Source organism: Paroedura picta, chromosome 5 (assembly GCF_049243985.1).
Source record: "Paroedura picta isolate Pp20150507F chromosome 5, Ppicta_v3.0, whole genome shotgun sequence".
NCBI lineage: Eukaryota > Metazoa > Chordata > Lepidosauria > Squamata > Gekkonidae > Paroedura > Paroedura picta.
Window position 1 is genome coordinate 28,883,237 of NC_135373.1, and position 22,623 is coordinate 28,905,859.

At 47.7% G+C, this 22,623-nt stretch overlaps 1 protein-coding gene and 1 long non-coding RNA gene across 6 annotated transcripts in view; one reads left to right on the plus strand and one right to left on the minus strand.

Moving 5' to 3' along the window:
* Positions 1–6,065: 6,065 nt before the first annotated feature.
* MAG (myelin associated glycoprotein) overlaps positions 6,066–22,623 on the plus strand; it is a 72,340-nt gene continuing 55,782 nt past the window's right edge. For all 5 annotated transcript variants that reach the window (XM_077336947.1, XM_077336946.1, XM_077336949.1 and 2 more), the window contains exon 1: positions 6,066–6,285. The gene's annotated coding sequence lies outside the window, so the exon portion shown is untranslated. The remainder of the gene's footprint in view (positions 6,286–22,623) is intronic.
* The window catches only part of LOC143837307 (uncharacterized), an 84,718-nt gene continuing 84,394 nt past the window's right edge, over positions 22,300–22,623 (minus strand). The window contains exon 4 of the long non-coding RNA XR_013230953.1: positions 22,300–22,558. This is a non-coding gene — a long non-coding RNA (uncharacterized LOC143837307). The remainder of the gene's footprint in view (positions 22,559–22,623) is intronic.

Sequence of the window (22,623 nt, forward strand, 5' to 3'; positions counted from 1 at the left end):
TTTTGTCGATCCTGTAGGAGGACTACAGGTCACAAACAGAGTAAATTGTGTCGGGCTGAAGTCAATCTAATCTACAGAAACGTAGGACACTTCATATTATAACTAGATATAAGGCCCGCTGTAGCCAAATACAGCGGGTGCTAGCGGGCAGGCGGCTGGGTGTGGGAGGGCTTCACAGCTCCTGATTGGCCCCTTCAAGTTTTTATCCCGGACTCTCCCTGCCCCTTTCTCCTCCCACATTGCCCTTAGCGCTTTATTACTACCGCTACCGTGGAGCAGTTTACAGATGATGACATAGGCTTTTAAAAACAGTTGTACCACTTTGTGAGAGGGTACTCTTTTTTTTTTACCGCCAGGTTGTATTATGAGTGTGGATTTTTAATGGTTTTTAGTGGAGGGTTTATTGTACGTGGGAGTTTTATTTTGTAAACCGCCACTTGCTGGGAGTGACGGGAAATAAGTTCAAAAACTAAATAAATGGCATTGGGGTACCCAAATTTTGCAACCTTCACCAGTGGAGCAAATATGCCTACATTTGCATTGCTTGCAGAATTAATTCTGCTTCCAGTGAACTGTGGGAAGAGGCAAAGAGCTACTCATGACTCTGATGACCCAGCCTGACCCCAGGATATCCTTATGGCATTCAAATACACAGAGGCTAAGCTGATCTTTGAGGTTCTCCGTGTACTGGCTGCAGACTTTTAATCCCAGACTTTTAATCACCCACAAACACATACAAAGCCGTGGAGGTTTTTCCCATCACCAACTGCGTGGTCCTTTTAACTAGAGATGCCAGGGATTGAACCTGGGACCTTCTGCATGCTAAGCAGAGGTTCTGCCACTGAGCCATATGACCATCAGAACCTCTAGTTTTTTTCCTCCCCTTTAAAGGTGACACAAGGGTGGTTGTGAGGATCAGAGAGAAGAGTGGCCCTGAGTTCCCTGGAGAAAAAAACTGGGATAAAAACACAATAGATGGCCTCCATTTTGTCCTACTGGGAATGCACAAAAAGCCATCCCTTCAGTTCACGACGTTCACCAAGCATATTCGGGCAGCCAATATTTCAGCTGATTGTTTATCCACTGACACATCCATGGCTGTTCATCAGTTTGCTTCAGCATGTTCCTAACGGTTCAGCAAAATGCAATCGGCTGACTGAATTCTACTTCTCCCAGTTGTGGCTGCAACTCTGTTCCACTCCAAAATGGTCTAAAGAGACCAGGGGTAGTCAACCTGTGGTCCTCCAGATGTCCATGGATTACAATGTCCATGGACTACAATTCCCATGAGCCCCTGCCAGCATTTGCTGGCAGGGGCTCAGGGGAATTGTAGTCCATGGACATCTGGAGGACCACAGGATGACTACCCCAGAAATAGACTGTCAAAATCAGTCTCCAAACCTCAAAGTCAAACACAGCTGCCACAAAAACTGAGGTCTCCCTAATCATCCATCCCCCCGGAAGTCCTATATTCTTTGAAAGCAATACTTGGCAATTATGCCTGCATGCTCGCCATCTACCTCTTGTTGACAAATAAAATGGTAGGCAACACAATCGAAGCAGCAAAACCAGAACACCAATAAAACGCTCGTCCCCAGGACAAGAGAAATACACACCCTCTTTTGGGAACAATAACCCGATTCTCTGCTTCCCGCTGTCACAACGTGCAGGGCTAGCGTTCTTTCGCGGCCTTTGTCTCTGCAATGAATCACCCGGCTGCACACGGCGGCCGCCGACTGACTCATCCAAGCTCACAACCGCGGCCTTTGTGCCCAGTGCTCGGGATGGCACGGTGGGGGACTGACACGGCCCCTGTGCCAGGAGCTGCAAAGTGAGGAAGAGCTCTTCATCTCCCTCAGAGGAAACCAAAGTCCAGCTCCCCAACTTGCCGGCAGAAGCCCGGCCCTTGGGGTCATCCAGACCTTAGAGACCCAGAAGGACATGTCCACCCAGGCCTGATTGGTTGAGCCCAAGAATCGACACCACCACCACCCCTCCTCCCCCCAATGACCCAGGAATGACTGAGACCAGCTGGGTATTCAGTTGACCAAAAAAAACCCCACTCAGCAGGATGAGTCCAAACAGGAGCACATGATGGCTGAATGCTGTCCCTAGGGCACATGAGCAGGAGCAAGCAACAAGCACAGGTGCACAGCATCTGCCACAAGGCCTCTGCCATTATCAGGAGCTTGCCAAAGAGCTGCTAGGCCTGTGACAGTGGGTGACCATTTGCAAGACAGCTCATTTTTCCCCCATAGCTAAATGGGAACATTTAAATTGTAAATCAGCAGCTGTCACTTCAGGGCAAACACTGCTCTGCTTTCCAATACAGAGATGCGTCCGCAGGATCATGCCACCCCAAGTGAATAAAGCAGGAGTTCAGTGGCACTTTAAAGGCTGACACACTTTCCCCCCAGCATAAGTTTATCATTAATCAGAGCCAGCTTCCTCAGAGGCACAGAGAAAGGAGCAGGAGTTCAGAAGCACCTTAAAGAGCCAGCTTGGTGTAGTGCTTAGGAGTGCTGGTGAGCCGGGTATGATTCTGCACTCCCCCGCATGCAACCAGCTGGGTGACCATGAGCTCTCCACAACACTGATAAAGCTGTCGGAGCAATAGTATCAGGGCTCTCTCAGCCTCACCTACCTCACAGGGTGTCTGTTGTGGGGAGAGGAAAGGGAAGGCGACTGTAAGCCGCTTTGAGACTCCTTCGGGTAGAGAAAAGAGGCATATAAGAACCAACTCTCTTCTTCTTCAGTAATATCAGGTCTCTCTCAGCCTTCATTGCCTCACAGGGTGTCTTTTGTGGGGAGAGGAAAGGGAAGGCCAATGTAAGCTGCTTTAAGACTCCTTCGGGTAGAGAAAAGCGGCATATAAGAACTAACTCTTCTTCTTCTTCAGTAATATCAGGGCTCTCTCAGCCTCACCCACCTCACAGGGTGTCTGTTGTGGGGAGAGGAAAGTGGCATATAAGAACCAAGTCTTCTTCTAACAAAATTTGTGGCAGGGAAGGAGCTTTCGTGTGGCACTGCTCGCTTCTTCAGAACAGTGGCTCACGAAAGCTCCTCCCCTGCCACAAATTTTGATAGTCCTTAAGGTGCTCCTGGACTCCTGCTTTTTTCTGCTGTGACAGATGGATTAACAGGGCTACCCATCTTCATCCCCCAGGGTGATTTATAGCTGGAACGGAAAGGTAAAGGAAGAGGCTACAAAGAGGAGTTGGTTCAAAACCAGATGTAGCCCAGAGGGCAATTGGTTCCTCCAGATGGGCTGTGAGAGGCACCCGACTGTTGTCAGACATAAACAAAAAACTGGTACAGGAGAGAAATATGGGAAGTTACAGTGGCACAGCTGAGCATCGCCCGTCCAAGTTCTGTTGTGTATAGACATGACCAACCAAAACAAGGGCAGGGGGAACCCAACCTTAAGAAGCAAAAGAATTATGTACAAAAGAATTGGTCTGAGGGGGGAAAACAGAGAAATAAATTAAATCAAAATACATTTGTTTATTATAAAATGCACTAAAACAATACTTTTAAAACTTTGACGTGGTGAATACTTGAACTAAGAAGTCCTGAATTCATATAAACCTGTTCCATTTTGCTATTTAATCCTGAGCCAATAAAACATGACCAATAATTCAAATATATCTAGGTTGCAGGGAGGTGGGGAGATGCAGGTGAGTGCTCCATACGGGAGATTTCGCTAGCAAGGCACACCTCCACACCGGTCCGCCCACTAAGTGGCAGTGGAGCCTTCGATTCGCTGAAGGTGTGAGCCTCTCCTCCAATCCGGTGGCGCTTCGGGCTTCCAAAGAGGATGCATTAAAGAGAACTTAGTAGGGAAGGGAGTGAGCTCTCGCTGTCATTGGGCCGCGGAACTCTCTAGCGTCATCCTGATTCAACGCCAGGTGAGACGCGGACGGGGAAGACTACAATTCCCAAGTGTCCGTTCGGCAGCGCTTGTAGCTCTTTCTAAAGCATAAAGATCAGCGGCTGGTTGAAGGATCGAATTTCTCTCGATACTGGTCTCTCTCGGTTGGTGCCGTGCTCTTCCTCCATCAATGCATCCCTAGTCCTGGTCGGCCAAACAAAACTAATAAAATCCTGGAAATTTCAAATTCTCTCTCTCTCTCTCTCTCTCTCTCTAAGTATCTTGTGTTTTTTATTGGGACAAAGCTAAATTCTGAGTCTAAGCCGCCGTGTGCACGCACACTTTCCCTGATACATTTTATTATTCGGTTGTGCCTGGTTTGCTAACTGCGATGCACGTCTGATGCCAACGAGGACGACCAAGGAGTAAAAACAATCCTGCAATGCCAGAATTGCCACGTTTTCCCTACGTTTAAACCTGGCACATCTGCACCCTGGAAAACGAGGAGAGAGGGTGCAAAAGTCCGGTTGCCAGTCTCCAGGTAGGGCCTGAAGTTCCCCCACTCATCTCCAGTTCACAGAAGTCAATTCCCCTGGAGAAAATGGTAGCTCAGGAAGTTGGGCTGCATGGAACCACATCTCTGCTGAGCTCCTTCCTCAAGCTGGATTTTAAAAAGTCCTGGAATTTCCCTGCCTGGAAATAGCAAATCTCCTGCTGATAGCCCCCCTCCCCTTTCTCTCTCTCAACCTTTGTTGTCACTAAGGACCATAAGCTTCATAAGTGTTCATCCCCTTGCACTGAAATGTACAAAAGATGGGAGGTGCTCTGGTGGATCTCTAGTTGAGCGAAGAAGTTGTCTTGGAATCTTGGGCAGGGAGTTGTTTCTAAGTTTGCCAACTCTGGCCTGGGAAATCCAGGAGGTATGAGGGTGAAGTCTAGGTAGCCGTCCCCCTTCCCCAAGCAGAACTGAGCCCTGCAGTCTGTATTATTCTGTCTTTTTTTATTATTATGATGTACCCCACTCTGAGGAATGGGAAGGAGATTGTAAGCCGCTCTGAGACTCCTTCAGGTAGAGAAAATTGGCATATAAGAACCAACTCTTCTTCTAAATAAAGAAGCCTAGATCGTAAGCTGCCTGGAAGACCGTGAAAAGTGAAAGGAAGTAGGTATATATATTTTAAAATAAAAATTCAGATGGCTTTCTCGTCACTATTATTACCATGTAGCATTTAGTCAGGGAAGAGCTCCACTGGTTCTTAAATTTCCAGGATTCAAACTGGGCCTAGTCTGCACACAATAGATAATGCACTTTCAATGCACTTTTGAAGTGGATCCTGTTCTGCACAGGAAAATCCAGCGGCCAAAGCACATTGGAAGTGCATTATCCTGTGTGTGCAGTCTAGGCCCTGATCTCTAAGCAAGATCACCTGTGAGAATGCTTGGACTTAAATTTCTCTCTCTCTCTCTCTCTCTCTCTCTCTCTCTTTGTGAGGTTCTTCATAAGCCAAAAGAAAAGTAAACCTTTCTCTGGAAAAATGTCGTTTATTCAGCTAAGTAAGCACACTAATTGGAAGCGTTGATAGAACTGGGGTGCAGGGTGCAAAGCATGTAATTCCCTTGGCAGTGCTCCCCCCCTCCCATGGGAACCCTCACCAAATGGCAGGCTTTTTACAGCCACAACAATCTGATAAGAGCAGAGCACTAGGGAGAAATAGAGGATGGCAAAGGGAGGGAGGGAGGAGGGGGTTGGTATATGGAGGAAGAGGCTGCAGCCATAAACCAAACTTCAAAGGCAGGCTGTTCTGCTTGCTTCAAGGACAGGCTAGACACAAAACTACAAACTTCTTCATCAATCATGGCAGAAACAGGGGGGTTCTGACACTCTTCCCTGCTTTTCTCCCCCCCCCCCCCGTGTGGGAACCCAAAAGCAGCCTGCAACACTATTCTCTCCTCCTGCATCTCCATGTCATCCCCACCACAACAACCCTGTGATGTAGACTCAGTGAGCTCCCGTGGCTGAGTGGGGATTCGAACCTGGGGCTTCCAGATCCCAGCTTGGCCCTCTCACCACCACACCACACTGGCTCTTCCACCCATCGAAAGGGGTGGAAAGCCTTCTCTGAGCTCTGTTTACTTCCGCAGTCCACTCCTCCCCCCTCCGCCCTCCCTCGATACTTAAGCATAACCCTCCACCACTGGCACATCTGGGCACCATTTCATCTGGACATCTCCCTGCTTCTCCTCCTGATGCCAGGGAGCACACTGGCCTTCTTTGTGCTGGGATTGTCTCTTTCTCTCCGCCTTGGCTTCAGCAGCCTGCTGGGGCTGGCATCCCCTGGTACCCGCTGCTGGGCTTGAAGGTCTTTTCTGGCTACCCGGGACATATTTTCAGGAGGACCAGGAAGACCCATTCGGTGAGTGCTCTTTTCACACTTGTTTGACTGCCTTCCGGGGAATGCTTTTCTCTTAATTTACGCAGCCTGAGGGGTCATCCCCAGGCAGGCTGGGAACAAGCTGGCATCGATCTTAGGCAACTCTCCACCTGTAAGGTCTTTCCTTGTCTTTGGGAGAGAAGGGAATTGCATTTGGGTTGTGTGTGCGGATCTTGGGGAAGGGAGCCCACCGGCCACACCGGGCCCTAATACCTTTGCCTCAGGCAAACTAACCAACATTTGAATCAAGGAGCAGAAGGACAGTGTGCATCCCTGGACCACTTGCTTGTGCTTCACCGAGCCTACCCTGCAGGGGTCTTTTGAAGATAGCAAGGGGGAGGGGGGAACTAAAATCTGTGCCCGATGAGATATAAGGTGAGATATAAACTCTGTCTCTAGAGATGGGGCAGCATACCTATTTTCTACGTGATATCAATCAATAATGTGCTCGGCGTGGGGTCCAAGCGTCAGACTAGGATGCAAGAGACCTGGGTTCAAATCCTCACTCTGCCATGGATGCATATGGGCCATTTGGACTGTCTCAGACTACCCTACCTCACCAGGCTGCTATGAAGAGGAAGAAAGGATGTTATAAGCCAGTTCAGATCCTCGTTGAGAAGAAAAGAAGGGTGTAAGCGAAGTAAAATAAATAACCGCATCCATCAGCCAACGGTGCATTGAACAGGACTCAAGCCACTGCCTTGCTCGTGAGCAAATCTGTGTGTCAACAGATGTTCAGTCCAGGATCTCCAGTGCAGAACAATTCTTCAGATCTGTGCATGAATAAATCTTCAGATCTGTGCATGAACCAATCTCTAATGCAGGTCTCATGTTGCGTATGTTACCTTTTGAAAACCAAAACAATCCTGCGGTTGCTTATGGTGGGGAGGGAGGCTTTATGGGCAAAATGTCTTCAGTTCAGTCCCTGACAAACCCCCCCCCCCCTCCCAAAAATGATCACAGGTAGATGGTATTGTAGGAAGCCTGATATTCTGGTGAGCTGCCTGGCACAGCAGACAATTTTTAGTCAGATGGACAGGTGATTGTCCCGCCCTTCTGGAAAGGAGCTCAAGATAGGCATGTGTAGGAGTTGTGGCTCAGTGGTAGCACATCCACTTGGCATGCAGAAGGTCCCAGGTTCAAACCCCAGCATCTCCAGTTTCAGGATCTGGCAGTAGGTGAAAGGAAAGGTGAAACGAAATGCTGGACAGCTGCTGCCAGTTTGAGTGGACAATCCGGACCTTGATGGACCAAGGATCCAATTCAGTAGAAGGCAGCTTCATGAGTGTTCCTGTGTATTTATTTATTGAATTTCCATCTTGCTGTGTCTTAAGTAACTCAGGGTGGGTCTCCCCTCCCCCATTTCAACCTCACACGGGTCCTCCTCAGGAGGCTGGAGTGGAAGTGAGTGGCCCCAAAGTTCTCAGTAAATCTCATGGCAGATTCGGAATTTGAACCCAGATCCTAGTCCAGCACTCTAAACACCTTGCAACCCTGACTGAGTCTATGAGATACTGCAGGCTGTTTCCCCAGAAAGACTTTTCGGTTGAAGATGATGCAGGACACAAAGCCAAAAAGAGTTAAGTGGGACACTCTTTTCGATACCAGCTGTACACCCTTTGGCCAAATGCCGCTTTTAAAGACATCCCTATGTACACTGATCATCGGGTTGCCAACTCCAGACTGAGAACTTCTGGGTATTTGAGGGGTGCAGTCTGGAACGGGTGGGGTTGGGGGAGGGCAGAGAGAGCAGAGACCTCCATGGGGTATAGTGTGATGAAGCCCACCCTCCAAAGCAGCCATTTTCTCCAAGGGAATTGAGAGAACAGCTGTAATCCCGGCTCACCTTCAGGCCTCACCTAATCATTGATGTCTACACCTTAGCCTTGGTGCTGCGCTGCCCCCTGCTGGTGGGGCTCTAACGAGTTACTGGTTTCTCTCGTCTAAAGTGTTCATGAGTTGCTTTCTTTTCACTGCAGCATGTCAGCCTAAAGCAGGAAGGCAACGTGGTTTCCACATATTCTGGCACCTTCTGTGGGTACATGGAAAACTTTCCCCCAGCACTGCTTCTCCAAGGCTGGGGGAACATGGAGGGGAGGGAGGGAGAGAGAGAGAGAGAGAGAGAGAGATTATTTTCAGGAGGAAGATATTGTAGAAAAACAAGACTCCAAAGAAATGAGCATTTTTAGCATGATGATGCAAACACGGGTGCATCCAGGAGGGGGCAGCAGGGACACAGGCAAAAGACCACATTTCATTTTTGCGCCCAAGTTGTTTTGTTGTAAAAGGAAAAAAAAAATGAGGAACAACCCGGTTGTCTAATCAATAACCAGTGCCCCGTTTCTACCTATTTATTTTCCAACTCTGTGTATTGTTATTGCTGTTGATATTTTGCAAATGTGGACCAAATTGGTAATTGGGACAACCTGTTTTTATTATTTATATATAATGCCTTTTCCTGGTTGTGGGAGGCTCAAAGCTGGAGTGATCCCTTGCATTCCGATGGCAGAATTTCTCACTCCGGCACTGCGATCTAAGGGCCCAACTAAAATGCAGCGTGTGTCCAAATCCTGAAGAGCTACCGTGTTTGAAAGCTAGCGCTGCATTCTGATCATTTCAGAGGGGAAGCCTAGCAGCAAAATAAAAACGGGGAACCCAGGGGACGGACGGACAGACACACACACACACACACCTGAAAAATGACATTTACTCCCACATAGGATTTGATGAGCCGGGCCTGTCTTCATCAGACGCTCCAGTGGGACCCAGATATACACTCCAGTGCCTCTGTGACTCAGGGCGGAGTGAATCTTCTTTGTTTCTAAGGTCCCCCCCCCAGATTCCTGTTTTATACAGTTTTATTATGCATTCAGAGACATCTTTATTTATACCAAATGTTTAATCCTGCTACTCCCGCAGTCCTTGCAGAACCCTAAATCCAAAGCAGGCATGCATAAATAAAACAAGGTATCAAAACAACCAAAAAAGAAACATTAATTTCCCAGGCGGCAAGGAAATGTTCCTTTTGAAATTTGATAGAGGAACCCGCTGCCTCGGTGGAGGTTGTCCCTTGCTCCAAAATCTTCTATCAGAAGACAGATAGCTCTGTTCTAACTTTTGGGTTTCCATTGGTCTTGCGGCGGTTTACACAAGATAAAAACAGTACAAATACAATGAAACCCCATAAAACACCCCTTACAGCCTGATAAAGGTAAAGGTATCCCCTGTGCAAGCATTGAGTCATGTCTGACCCGTGGGGTGTCGCCCTCCAGCGTTTTCATGGCAGACTCAATACGGGGTGGTTTGCCAGTGCCTTCCCCAGTCATTACCGTTTACCCCCCAGCGGCAATCTGGGTACTCATTTTACCGACCTCAGAAGGATGGAAGGCTGAGTCAACCTTGAGCCGGCTGCTGGGATCGATAGCGAATAGTAAAATAGATGGCGACCTCTCACTCAACTTGTCTAATATCCATCCCCTCCCCTGTTCAGCCAGAGGGCCAAGCTGTCTTCCGCTGGGAGCTGGGAGCCAGATCTGATACGCATCCAGGCTAACGCTCGAAGTGCTCCTTACGCTAGGATTCTAACCGTTTAATCCTTTGCAGAGCTACTATTTAATTTATTGATTGATTGTTTTAGACCACCCCTCCCCGCAAGCAGGCTCAGGGCAGTTTACAACATAACATTCCACTTGGACCATATTATAAAATCACAATTTAAAACATTAATACATCTTTATTCTGCTCCGTTATTTCAATGCTTATCAATTTTAGACTGAAGGAATTCTGCATGTAGGTAGCCATGGCGGTTTGAACTAACACAACACCGTTTGAGAGTCCTGTGGCATCTTCTAAGACCAACAAAGTAATTCCAAGGTATACGTTTTTGTGTGTATGCACATGATGCATCTAAAGGAGGGCACATGCACAGGAAAGATTATAACCAAAATTAAACTTTGTCTTAAAGGTGCCACAGGACTTTGCTCTCCATGGGATTGTTCTGTCACCATTTCATCCTAACATTAAGATACAGCTTTAGATTTAGAAGGCCAAAACCTTGTACAGAAATGCACTGTTAACACATCCAAAAACCTAAAGTCTGAGGAAGCTCACACTCGAAAGCTCACGCCTTAAATAAATCTTTGTTGGTCTTAAAGGTCCTTCTGGACTCTGATTTTATTGTACTTCCAAAAACCATTTACCAGCCACAAGATAGCATAGAAATGTATTATATGAAATAAGGAAGTGTGGGCTGGTTATTTACTTTTCCCTAATGTTGCAGGAATATGGTATTAATTTGGCTAATGGGATTATGTCTTCTCTTTTCTTGAAAATTTTTTTTAACCCTGTGTTTCTGCACAGTGGCTCCCCAAACAGTTTAGAATAGCATCAAACTGACAATCTGAAAGGTAGAAACACAGTACAAAAGCAAGGAAGAGTACAGTCAAAAACCATAGTTATAGTGGCCAGGACAAAGTAACATTCCCCAAAGAACACCTCTTCCTCAAGCCACTGGCCAACAAAAGGCCTGAGGAATAACCTGGTTTCAGCTGCCTTCCTGAAATCCAAGAGGGAGGGTGTCACATAGCAGAAAGTTGGGTTACCAACAGTTCTCTCAGGCTCTCTCAGCCTCGTCTACCTCCCTGGGTGTGGGGAGGAGGGATAGGCTTGGTGCAGTGGTTAAAAGCCAGCTTGGTGTAGTGGTTAAGAGCAGCAGCTTCTAATCTGGCAAGCCACATTTGATTTCATGCTCTTTCACATGCAGCCAACTGGGTGACCTTGGGCTAGTCACAGTCCTGATAGTACTGTTCTCACAGAGCAGTCCTGTCAGAGTTCTCTGAGCCCCACCTACCTCTCAGGTTGTCTGTTGCGGGGAGAGGAAAGAGAAGGCCACTGTAAGCTGCTTTGATACTCCTTCAGTGTTGCCAAATCCTGAAGATTTGAGGGCAGAGCCCAGGGAGAGATGTGTTACCATAAAGTCTATTATCCAAAGCCATCATTTTGTCCAAGAGGAACTCTGTAGTCTGGAGATCAGTTGGAATTCTGGGGGCCATTTCGCACGGCTTCAAAGTAGCAGAATGGTTGCTATTTGGAAACGCTACTAATTTGCCATAACCCACGACGTCGTAGACAATCTGCAACAATCCTGAAACCAATCAGCAAAAAGCGCTTCGTTGTGGCGCTTTCAGGGGAATCCAGAAAAGTGGATTCACCCTCCGGATAGCGATACACTCCTGCAACCAATCTGCAACAGTAGCGCTAAAGACCTGTGCGTTACCATTGTTGCTGGTTCTTCAAAGTCCCTCCCCCTGGCTCTCTCCTCCAAACTTCCGGCGAAGCGATCGCCATTTTTTTTTCTCCGAGCGAGTGGGGATAAACGCACCGGCGAGCCTCTTTCTGTTTAGAGGCTTCCCTGGCTTCAGTCCTTCACCTTTAGTCACTAAGCACAAACCACTGAAAAGCCCGTTTGCTGAAATAAAGTCCCTTTATTTTTTACAAATAAATTCAGCCGAAAATCGGGCCCGTGAGAGGGGGGGGGATTTTTTTTTTATCACTCGAGGCAGCGTGCAAACGATCATACAATCAAACGACAGCTCACATTAGGCAGCTGGATGGGTCTCTCCGTAGCAACGAATCTACCTAGATTCGTTGCTATGGGTCGTTTTTTTTTTAAAAAACCTTTCTTAAAGGGAAAGGGGCTGTTTGGGAGCATGCTAACGGCTGCCCATTGGCTGCTTTACGGCCAGGGGCGGGACGAGCTTGGCAATAGCGCTTCCTTTCTAGCGATTTCTGCCGAGACCGGAAGCCTGTGGGAAACGCTAAAAAACGCAACTGATTCCACTACAAAGGCAGGTATGCATAACGACGAATTCCACTATTTTAAATGGCGATTTTTCATTCCGCAAACAATTTGCAACAAAGATCCCTGTGCGAAAAGGCCCTGGAGGTTGACAACCCTCAGAGAAAGGTGTTCCATAGTCTTAGTGCTACCACTAAAAAGGCCCTTTAGGCCATAGTCCTCCACTTGGACACATAACCTCAGAGGTACCTTACTGGATCAGATGAATGGCCCGTCCAGTTCAAGATATTGTTTCATACAGTGGCAAGCCAGTTGTCCTGGAGGCCCAACAAATAAAGCATCGAGGCCAGGGTTTTCACCAACTAGAACTTTACTTCATTTGTTGACTGTCTCTGGACACGGAGATTTCCCCTTCTCAATTTAGCTGACGGACCTCTTCTCCGTGAATCTGCCATATTCCCCCAACTGTGGGTCCTCATCCAGAACAGGCTAGGTCTGTGCATTTCGCAATTCAGCAGATGACATGCAGTCAGCCAGTCTTGTCTTTGTGGCCCAACGATCCCACCAATCTATGGAAAGCCCCGTCAGGTCTCAGCCAATTTACGGCGACCCTGTCGGGTTTTCAAGGGAAGAGATGAGGTGGTTTGCCATTGCCTGCCTCCGAGTCATGACCCTGGACTCCCGTGGTGTCCTCCCACTCGAATACTGACCAGGGTGGACCAGATCGGATGAGGTCGGGCTAAACTGGGAGATGCAGAGATTGTGACCACCCAGCAAAGTTACAAAGCAGTTTGGTTTCTCCTTGTGTTTTTGTAAACTACAACTGAATTCCAGGGGACTGATTGGCTGTTTTGACAAAGAATTATCCCTGGCTGTATTGGGTTGTGTGACACTGTCTACGGATGTAATAGAATTGATTTTTTTGCTATATATTCCCTATCATGTAAGGAGTTCATAGTGCTTGCCCTCGAAAGCTCACGCCCTGAATAAATCTTTGTCGGTCTTAAAGGTGCCACTGGACTCTGATTTTATTGTGCTAAGAAGAATGCAATCAGTTTGCTCCTACGTCAAAAGTTCTGAACCCGTGGAAACGCCAAGGTTGCTCACCAAATGGCTCGCTTGGCACGAACAAATACATGGGTCCATTCCGCACAAGTTTAATGTAGCAGGAGTGTGGCAAGTCGTTGCCCAAAATGGTTTGGGCCGATATTTTCTCTCCCCATTTATTGTGCTGGATTTCCAAGTTTCCAAGTGGCTGATGGCTCTTGGATCTCCCCCCCCCCCCGGCGGCATCTCTGCGACAGCCGAGTCCTCCATTAACATCACTGGCGTCACCCGGGCAACGCAGTGACAAATTGCCCGGCTTTTTTGACGGCTTTAAAAATTATTTAAGAACTTCAGAAATGTTCTTTTCCTTTCACAATACAGGGACGCTGCATTATAACCATTTGAAAACATGACAAACTGTCTCACCATATGCCGGCTCTTAAAAACTTAATGAGCTGAAAGCCATTTGGATACAAACACATCAGGCGTCTGTTTACTTCTATGTATCTTTAATGTATGGCGATATTTTTAGTGCCTGGGCTGCTTCCCCCCCCACACACACAAAGTTTCTGGGGGAGCCAAACAGGAAGGGCCTGTGATTCACTGGGACAGCTTTGCATACGGGAGATGCCAGGTTCCATCCCCAGTGTCTCGAGCTGAAGGAACTCAAAAAGCAGATGCTGGGAAAGACCTTTCTAGGAGACCAGGGCAGAGTCTGCACTTTGTTTATTCCATTGTCAATCCTGTTGAGTTCAGATCTCTTTTAACTCGGATCTTCCTCTTCCCCCTCCTCCCCATTGAAACAGGAAAGTCTTCTGCACGTGGTTAAGGAGGCTCAGAAGGTGGGGGGAGGGCAAGCCTCTTTCTTTCTTTTCTTGGAGGGGGGGGAGAGGATTGAAAAAGGCAGAGAAGGAAAAAATCCAGGATTGTCAGAAGTTGAGAGAAATTAGGGGCTTCTCCTTTAAGGCAAATTCGTCACATGACCACCTGTGGCCAATCACGGGTCCTCTACCACGGAGGAGATCCCCGATTCAAAACAATGTGATTTTATAATATATTCAGGATTAAAAGCACTCTAAGATATTGCACAATAAAGGTAGGATCAAGCCTTCTTGCTGCAGAAGGAAATTTTTAATCGGCCCCAATCCAAATGGAAATCGCGTTCTGTGTAGAGGGCAGGGACTGAATCGATCTGGGGTTGGAATAAAAGCTCCGTGCAGTTTACACCCAGGCAAGTTGCTGCCTATCACAGGAGCCTGTCGCTATGGTCAGCTATTGCATGATGCTAGGGTTGCCCACCTCCAGGTAGCAGCTGGAGAGCTCCTGGGATGATAACACGTCTCAGGAGACAGAGATCGGTTTACAACAAAAGGTGGGGAACAAACTTAGCCCCAAACCTTCCAATTTGTGACCAAAGGATCAAGCTGTAACAAACAGAAAAATAAAATATTTATTTTCTAGTGTGCGCGTATAAAATGAAAAACGTTGGGGCCCTAAATGTCCGACTGTACAATTCACAAACATTCCTGGTAGATGAATGTGCTCTATGCACCGCATGAAACCAGAGGCATTTCAACAAATACATTAAATGTACAGAATACACATTCAGATATACAGATAGATAGAGGTAGAGGTAGCGGGATGGATGGATGTATGGATGGATGGATAGATAGATGGATAGATAGACAGACAGACAGACAGACAGACAGACAGACAGACAGACTGATTGATTGATTGATTGATTGATTGATTGATTGATAGACAGACAGACAGACAGACAGACAGACTGACTGACTGACTGACTGACTGACTGACTGACTGACTGATTGACAGACAGACAGACAGACAGACAGACAGACTGACTGACTGACTGATTGATTGATTGATTGATTGATTGATTGATTGATAGACAGACAGACAGACAGACTGACTGACTGACTGACTGACTGACTGACTGACTGACTGACTGATAGATTGATTGATTGATAGATAGATTGACAGACAGACAGACAGACAGACAGATAGATTTGCAACCAGGTGGTAGTCTCTCCTATGCTGTGTGGTTAGGCAAAGAATTTCTTATATATAAGACCGCAGGCTCTTCCTCATGGACTCACACACCATTGATCTGGTATGGCATTTCTGAGAGTTCCGGTGGTGTATAGCCACCAGTAGAAAGAGCCAAATGTTATGTAAATGTATTTGTAGTCACTAAGGAAGGCCATAGTAGCCGAAACATGTCTGGTTTTATGTGGTTCATAGGACATAGTCATCCACCTGGAATGTTTGTAAATCTACAGTCTGGCACTCAGATCCCTAACACTACCTAATAAAGAAATGAATAAATAAATTCTCTAGTTTGCCTGGAGCAGTGGTGGTCACTTTGTAAGATGGACTCTATAGTGTTAGACCCCACTGAAGTCCCTTCCCTCCCCAAGCCCCACCCTCCTCCGGCCCCAATCCCTAATTCCCAGGTATTTCCCACCCCGCAGCTGGCAACCCTACATGAAACTCTGGTTTGCTTACACAAACTACAGCTACTCTGAGACAAAGTTTGAGACCAGCAGCACCTTTAAGAAGAGCCAAGTTTTATTCAATGGATAAGCTCTCGTGTGCCTGTGCACACTGTAAGATCGAAGCCAGCAGAATCTGATGGGGTTTCTGGCCACTGGGAAATTCAACTGGCCTCAGACTCTCTGGGGGACTTCCGTATTTGTCATTAAAGAGCGTTGAAAAAGGATCCGGCATGGTGGAAATCAGAGCCCGACGAAACCTTGGACAGTTCCACAGGGCCTGTAAAACGGAGCTGTTGCACCAGGCCGGTGGATGAGGCCCAATAAACTGGCCTCTCTATCAAAAAGCCCCATTCGTGCATCTGGCACAAATAAAATCTTCCTGCCCTCTACCCCTTCTGCCATTGAGAGATTAGAAATAGGCATTGAAGGACAGAACTCTTTAGCTGTTAAGATTTTATTATTGATTTTGGAGTACATTTTTTATATTTCATTGTGTTCTATTGCTGGACATAACCCACCCTGAGTCTATAGAGAATGGGCGGGTATCAAATATAATTATTAATAACTAGGGGCGAACCCCGTTCCATTCAAAAATACAATGGGCGCTAGATTGGGGTGCGTGGAGTGGAAGAACTCTGTGGATGGCCTCTCCTTCCCCCCAGGACCTAGAAAGGCTGCAGGCAGCTGTTAAGGAATTCACTGGCAGGGGCAGCTCTCACGCTGCAGGGATCTGCAGCCTCCGAGCTTCAGAGGGAAATGGAAGGAGGAGGGGGTGGTCAGGGGTGGGGGATGGAAGGCGATTGGCTGGCTGCTAGACGGACAGGCAAGCAGGTTGGAGGAGGAGGCACTCAGGGGCGGGACAACCGCCCTGTGGGTGTTAAGCACTGAGTGGCACTTAAACCATGAGACCAGCCCCTCCTCCAATCCCTTACCAAAAATATATAGTGGTTCACGTATTTATTGAGAAATTTATTTATTCTAAGCTTTTCATGCTAGTGGAGAGCCAAAATGCCTCAGGACATCGTTTTCTTTGCTTTCATTTGATCTTCACAACAACCACCATACGAGGTAGGCTAGGCTGAGAGCAACTGGCTCAAGGTCATTCAGCAGGCTTCCATGGCAGAGGGGGGATTCGAATCTGAGTCACGCAGGTCCTAATCTTACACTCAGAGCCGCACTCAAGGACATCAAAGCAGGAGAACCTGCAGCCAGAACCTGAATTTGGTTTGTTAACTTCAATCAGTCGTTCCTGTGGTTTCTCTCATGTGGTCTGAACACTGACGTCTTGGCTCAGTCTCTGGTGGGCGACGTTCTCTGAGACAACCCAGAGAAGGAACGGCAACTGTTACTTACTGGGGAGAACCAGGATTAGATTGATGTTGGTGAATGGAATTCTAGTTTCATATAACAATCATCTTTAAAGTAAACCTGGGTGTCACGTTATGTCTGAACTGAGCCAGCTACTAGGCCAGGGGATCCAGTGGCCCAGTTTGCCATGTGGCACTTTCCCGTCTGAGCAGAGCTGCCAGGTTCCCCTGGAGAAAAGGGCTGCTTTGGAGGCTGAACTCTGTGGCATGATATCTCCTCGAGATCTCTCCCCTCCCTGAAACCTCTTCTCCTCCAGTTCTACCTCCAAATTTCCAGAAATTTGCCAACCCCGAGATGGCAACTTTATATGAGTCAGAGCAGGGGTAGTCAAACTGCGGCTCTCCAGATGTCCATGGACTACAATTCCCAGGAGCATGAGAATTGTAGTACATGGACATCTGGAGTGCCGCAGTTTGACTACCCCTGAGTCAGAGTAACGTACAGGTTAGAGAGCCCAGCTCTGACCTAGACGACCCAGATTCAAATCCCTCCCTCTGCCACAAATCTCATTCGTTAAGCCTGAGCCAGTCCTATTGTCTCAGCCTATTCTACCTCACAGGATTGTTGTACAAATTAAAGGGATGAGGGATACTGATGTATTGAGCCTCTTAGAGGAAAGGCATGGTAAACCATGGATCGATAGGATAAACTAGACCAGCCTTTTTTCATTTTTTTGGCTGTAGAGGTACTGCTGATATATTTTTTCAGACTTCAAGGTCCCAGGAAGTGATCTCACCTGGCTACCCCCCCCCCACCATGCTCCCCACCCCCACCCCCCAAAAGTGAGAGGAATCCTTGACGACAAAGGTTTAAGTGGTCGGGGCCCCTCCCCTTCATTGGCCACTTTGGGAGATGGCGGGTCAGCTTGCGCAAATGAGACTGGAAATTATTTTAAAAAACAATTAAAAATGTGTCAGACATCATTTTGAACCCCTCCGCCCCCCCCCCCCCACACACACACATAAACGTCGCAATACCATTGAGGTACCGTAGTAGGAAACCGTAGTTCAGCAGTAGAATAGGCCGCCTAAGGAGGTGGTGAGCTCCCCCTCACTGGCAGTCTTCAAGCGAAGGTTGGATACACACTTTTCTTGGATGCTTTAGGATGCTTTGGGCTGATCCTGCGTTGAGCAGGGGGTTGGACTAGATGGCCTGTAAGGCCCCTTCCAACTCTATGATTCTGGGATTCTATAAACCCCTGAACTACACAGTTCACAAGTCAAATTTCAAAACGGCTTCAAAAGGGAAGGCTAGGGAAGTTCTTTTTGTCACAACATCTATCCCCTCTAAAGCCGTGCTGCCCGCTTGCTTCAGAGGTCAGCTCACAAGTGCAGCCCTGCAGGGAACGGCCTGAGCTGTGGCTGGACAATCCGCTTTGTTCTGTGACCTTTGCTTCCAGCCGCGCTGCCAGGCGGTGCCGTTCCAGAGCCTCCAAGCACGGCTGCCTTCTCACATCAGCCATTGTGGTGAAACGGGGAGAGTGAAGGACGGGCAGGGAGGGAGGGAAGGAAGGAAGGCAAGACACCCGCCGGGACATGATCTGACCTGGAGGGGCATGTAAAAGATACAACCAAAGCTCAGGCCCAGCCATCTGGTTGCATCCAAGCCCCAGGGGCTCCAGCAGAATCAGTGGGACCTCCAATTTTGTTCCTTTGAACAGTGGAATTATTATTATTATTATTATTATTATTATTATTATTATTATTATTATTATTATTATTATTATTATTTAGATTTGTTTCCTGCCACTCCCAGACTGGCTGGCTCATGGCGAGTTACAAGATTTAGCCCCCCAATAAAGCCCCAGTTAAAAAACCCTTACGATCCTCCCAGGGGCAAAAATAACTAAAGCTCCCAGTCCTTTCCCCTTTAGCTCGACGAGACCCCCAAATTGTGTCTTGACCTTGGTTCAGTACACAACTGGCAGCCAGTGCGACTGCCTCAGCACAGGCTGGATATGTGCCCTCCGAGAGGACCCGAGCAGCTACGTTCTGAACCAGCTGTAATTTGTGGGTCAAGGACAAAGTCAGGCCCACATAGAGCGACTTACAGAAATCTAGCCTGAAGGTGACCATTGCACTGTGGCTAGTTGTTCCAAAGAAATATAGGGCCCTAGTAGCTGTGACTGATGTAGAGAAAAACACCATGTGGGCTACCTTGATGACCTGGGCCTCCATCAGTAAGGTCACACCCTGAAATTCCTGGCCATGGGCGAGATCTTAAGTCACACCCCAGCCAGGCTGCGAAGGTACGTTTCCTCATCTGCCCCCTTCCTCCCCCGCCACAGGACCTCTGTCTTGGTGGGATTGAGTTTCAGGTGACTCAGCTCCAGCCATCCAACTGCAGTTTCCAAATATCTGACAAATGTTTCCAGAGGAGAGTCCGGGTGTCCATCCATCTGGAGATAGAGTTGGGTGTCATCCACATAGTGGTGACAACCCAACTCAAAGCTCCAGACCAGCTGGGCCAGAAGTCCCATATTCATGTTAAAAAAAATAAGAGAGAAGACAACCCCTGTGGAACTCCACAAGGGAGTTGAAAGAGGCGTGACAACTCTTCCCCCACTGCAACCCTGGAGAAAGGAGATCAGCCACCAAAGGGCTGTCCCACATATCCCAGCCTCGGCAGCAGGCCAACAGCTCTTGGGTAACTACATCAAATGCAGCTGACAGATCTAACAACATGAGGATAGCCAGACTGCTGGCGCTAGATCCATCAAAATGACCAGCACCATCTCCACCCCTTGGCCAGAACGGAAGCCAGACTGGTATGGATCAAGCGCCGAAGTTTCCTCCAAGAATGCCAGGGCCTGATCCATGGCGGCCCTTTCAACCTACCAGGGTTATTTTGAGGATAAAAACGAGATAATCTTATATACATCATGTTGAAGGTGCCTATGATCTAGTTAGATTTGAGTCCAGTAGCACCTTAAGAGTCCAGCAAGATTTTGGGGGTATAAGTGCTTGAGAATCTAGCCTACGTAAGCTTTCTTTGTCAGATCCGAGGGCTAAAAATGCCAATTCAAGCAAGAAGCGTTAAAGAGTAGCATTGCTAACCTGTTGGAGCAAACGCTTTCAGTTCTGGGCTTGATGCGCTGGCATAGCCACTGTGGAGGTGCCTTTCAAGGCCTCTGAAAAAATGAGCTGTGCCAGAGGAAAGTGTACAGAAATGTAGACCCCTTTGCATTGCTGCGTAGGTTGGTCAGTCTCCAGATGGGGCCTGGAGTTCTCCTGGAATGACGACATATCTCCAGACTCCAGGGATCCATTCCCCTGGAGAAAATGGCCACTTTGGAGAGAGGATTCTTACGGCATTAGGCCCAACTTCCGTTCCTCTCCTCTCCTCCCCAAGCTCCACCCCAAATCGCCAAGAATTCCCCACCCCCAAACTCGGCCGTTACAGCTTGATTTTTTTTTTTTTTAAGTCCACAAAGCTTTATTCTGTCAGCCTCGTGCCTTTACAAAGTTTGATGCACTCAACCCTCCGGTGCACTGTGTGCTTTTCGGATGCACTTGTAAGCAGCACAGCTGGATGTGGGATTTTGACAGATGTCGCAGGCAATTTGCTTGCGACGTGCGGAAGGCCTGGGAGGGTGGGCTTGCCATGGCGCATTGCAACATGATAAGCACTGAAGACGCCTTGGGCTGTTTTGCCCCGAGTGCAGTTGAAGGAAGGGAAATGATTCCGGCTAGCCTGGGTGGGAAAGAAAAGCTCTCGGACACATATAAAAATGGGGTGGACCCAGCCCCTGGTTAGACTTTTAAGACATAATATAAGGTAAAGGGGTAAAGGTATCCCCTGTGCAAGCACCGGGTCATGTCTGACCCTTGGGGTGACGCCCTCTAGCGTTTTCAGACTCAATACGGGGTGGTTTGCCAGTGCCTTCCCCAGTCATTACTGTTTACCTCCCAGCAAGCTGGGTATTCATTTTACTGACCTCGGAAGGATGGAAGGCTGAGTCAACCTTGAGCCGGCTGCTGGGATCGAACTCCCAGCCTCATGGGCAGAGCTTTCAGACTGCATGTCTGCTGCCTTACCACTCTGCGCCACAAGAGGCTCTTAAGACATAATATATATTTGTGTATATTTGCCAGTTGCCCAGACTAGGCTGATCTCATCAGGGTTTGGATGCTAAGCTGGGTTTACCCTGATTAGCATTTGGATGGGAGACCACTGGGGAAGCTGAGGGTGGATATGGGATGCAGGCAACAGGGAAATCCCTCTAAATGCCTCATGCCTTGAAAACCTTACAAGTAAGCTGGCTGTGAATTGACTGTGCTTTCCACCACTACGTACATACTCATTTCCATTTATTTCAGTGGTTCTCAACCTGGGGGTCGGGACCCCTTTGGGGGTCGAACGACCCTTTCACAGGGGTCATGGCAGGCCAAGCAACTTGGCCAGGGGGGGGGGTTGCATCATCCACACAACAGCCTTATGGGGTAGATCAAGATAGAGCATTCTTCTGTCTGGAGCAGCAGAAAAGAGTAAGATCGGCATGGTGGGACAAGAGGCAGAACTGAACTAAGAAATCCCGTGGGGAAAAACAATTTACATGCAATCATGAACCATGGATCTTCACGCCATTGGTCAGTTTGAGTTTAATTTCTGTGAAAGAACACTTGCATGATTTTATGGTTGGGGCCACCCCAACATGAGGAACTGTATTAAAGGGTCGCGGCATTAGGAAGGTTGAGAACCACTGATTTATTTCCTGGCCCATTCTTCAAGTGCATCAGCGGCTTTTCAAGAGTACAATAAATGTGAACTCTCTCTGTGTAGGCTTTTCTAAACATCGATTCGATTTATCTCACCCCTGGAGTTAAGTACAACTGTGTCTGTGTGTATGTGTGTGTGTGTGTGGGGGGGGGAAGTCCCTCTGAGAAAGTTTTTTTCAGAACTTCTTGGAAAACATTCCGCCGTGGTACATCTACAAAATCAGAGATTTCGGTAGCTGCAAGGCAGCCTCCACGGATGCCTGTCAAAGTTTGTTCAAAGTTGCCGTTCCGCTTTTGCTGAAGTGGAAATGGCACTTGTCAAAAAGATGCAGCTGAAGCCACGCAAGCTTGGAGCTGGTCATGTCGCGAGGCAGCAGACCTTTTGCGCCCCCTTGAGGTAACAGGGGAGAACACAGGGCAACAATCTCAAGGCTGATTGGCCAGCAGTGCTTCAGTCTCCAATTGGCCATCCAGAAAGTGGCCATTTTTCTTTTTTTCTTTTTTTCCTTTTTTATATATGTTTTTATTTGTTTTAAAGACATGCAGAAAAAAGAATAAGAACGAGTACATACATACACAGTTTCTTCCTTCCCTCCTTCCCTCCCACACTCTGAAATTGTTCTAAAAAGTCAGCTATGAATATACAAATGCCACTGTTGACGGAATTCTTCCGATGATTTCCCATTGACCATCGAAGTAAGTTTCACCATACTCGATAGCTCAGCCATTTTATCCATCCATAACGAAACAGTTGGTATCTCCATCAATTTCCATATCTTAGCTACGATTAACCTCGCTGCTGTAGTGGCCTAGAAGAAGAACGTTCTAGCTTGAGACAGTAACGCTTCAGGGCATTTACTCAACCACATATAAC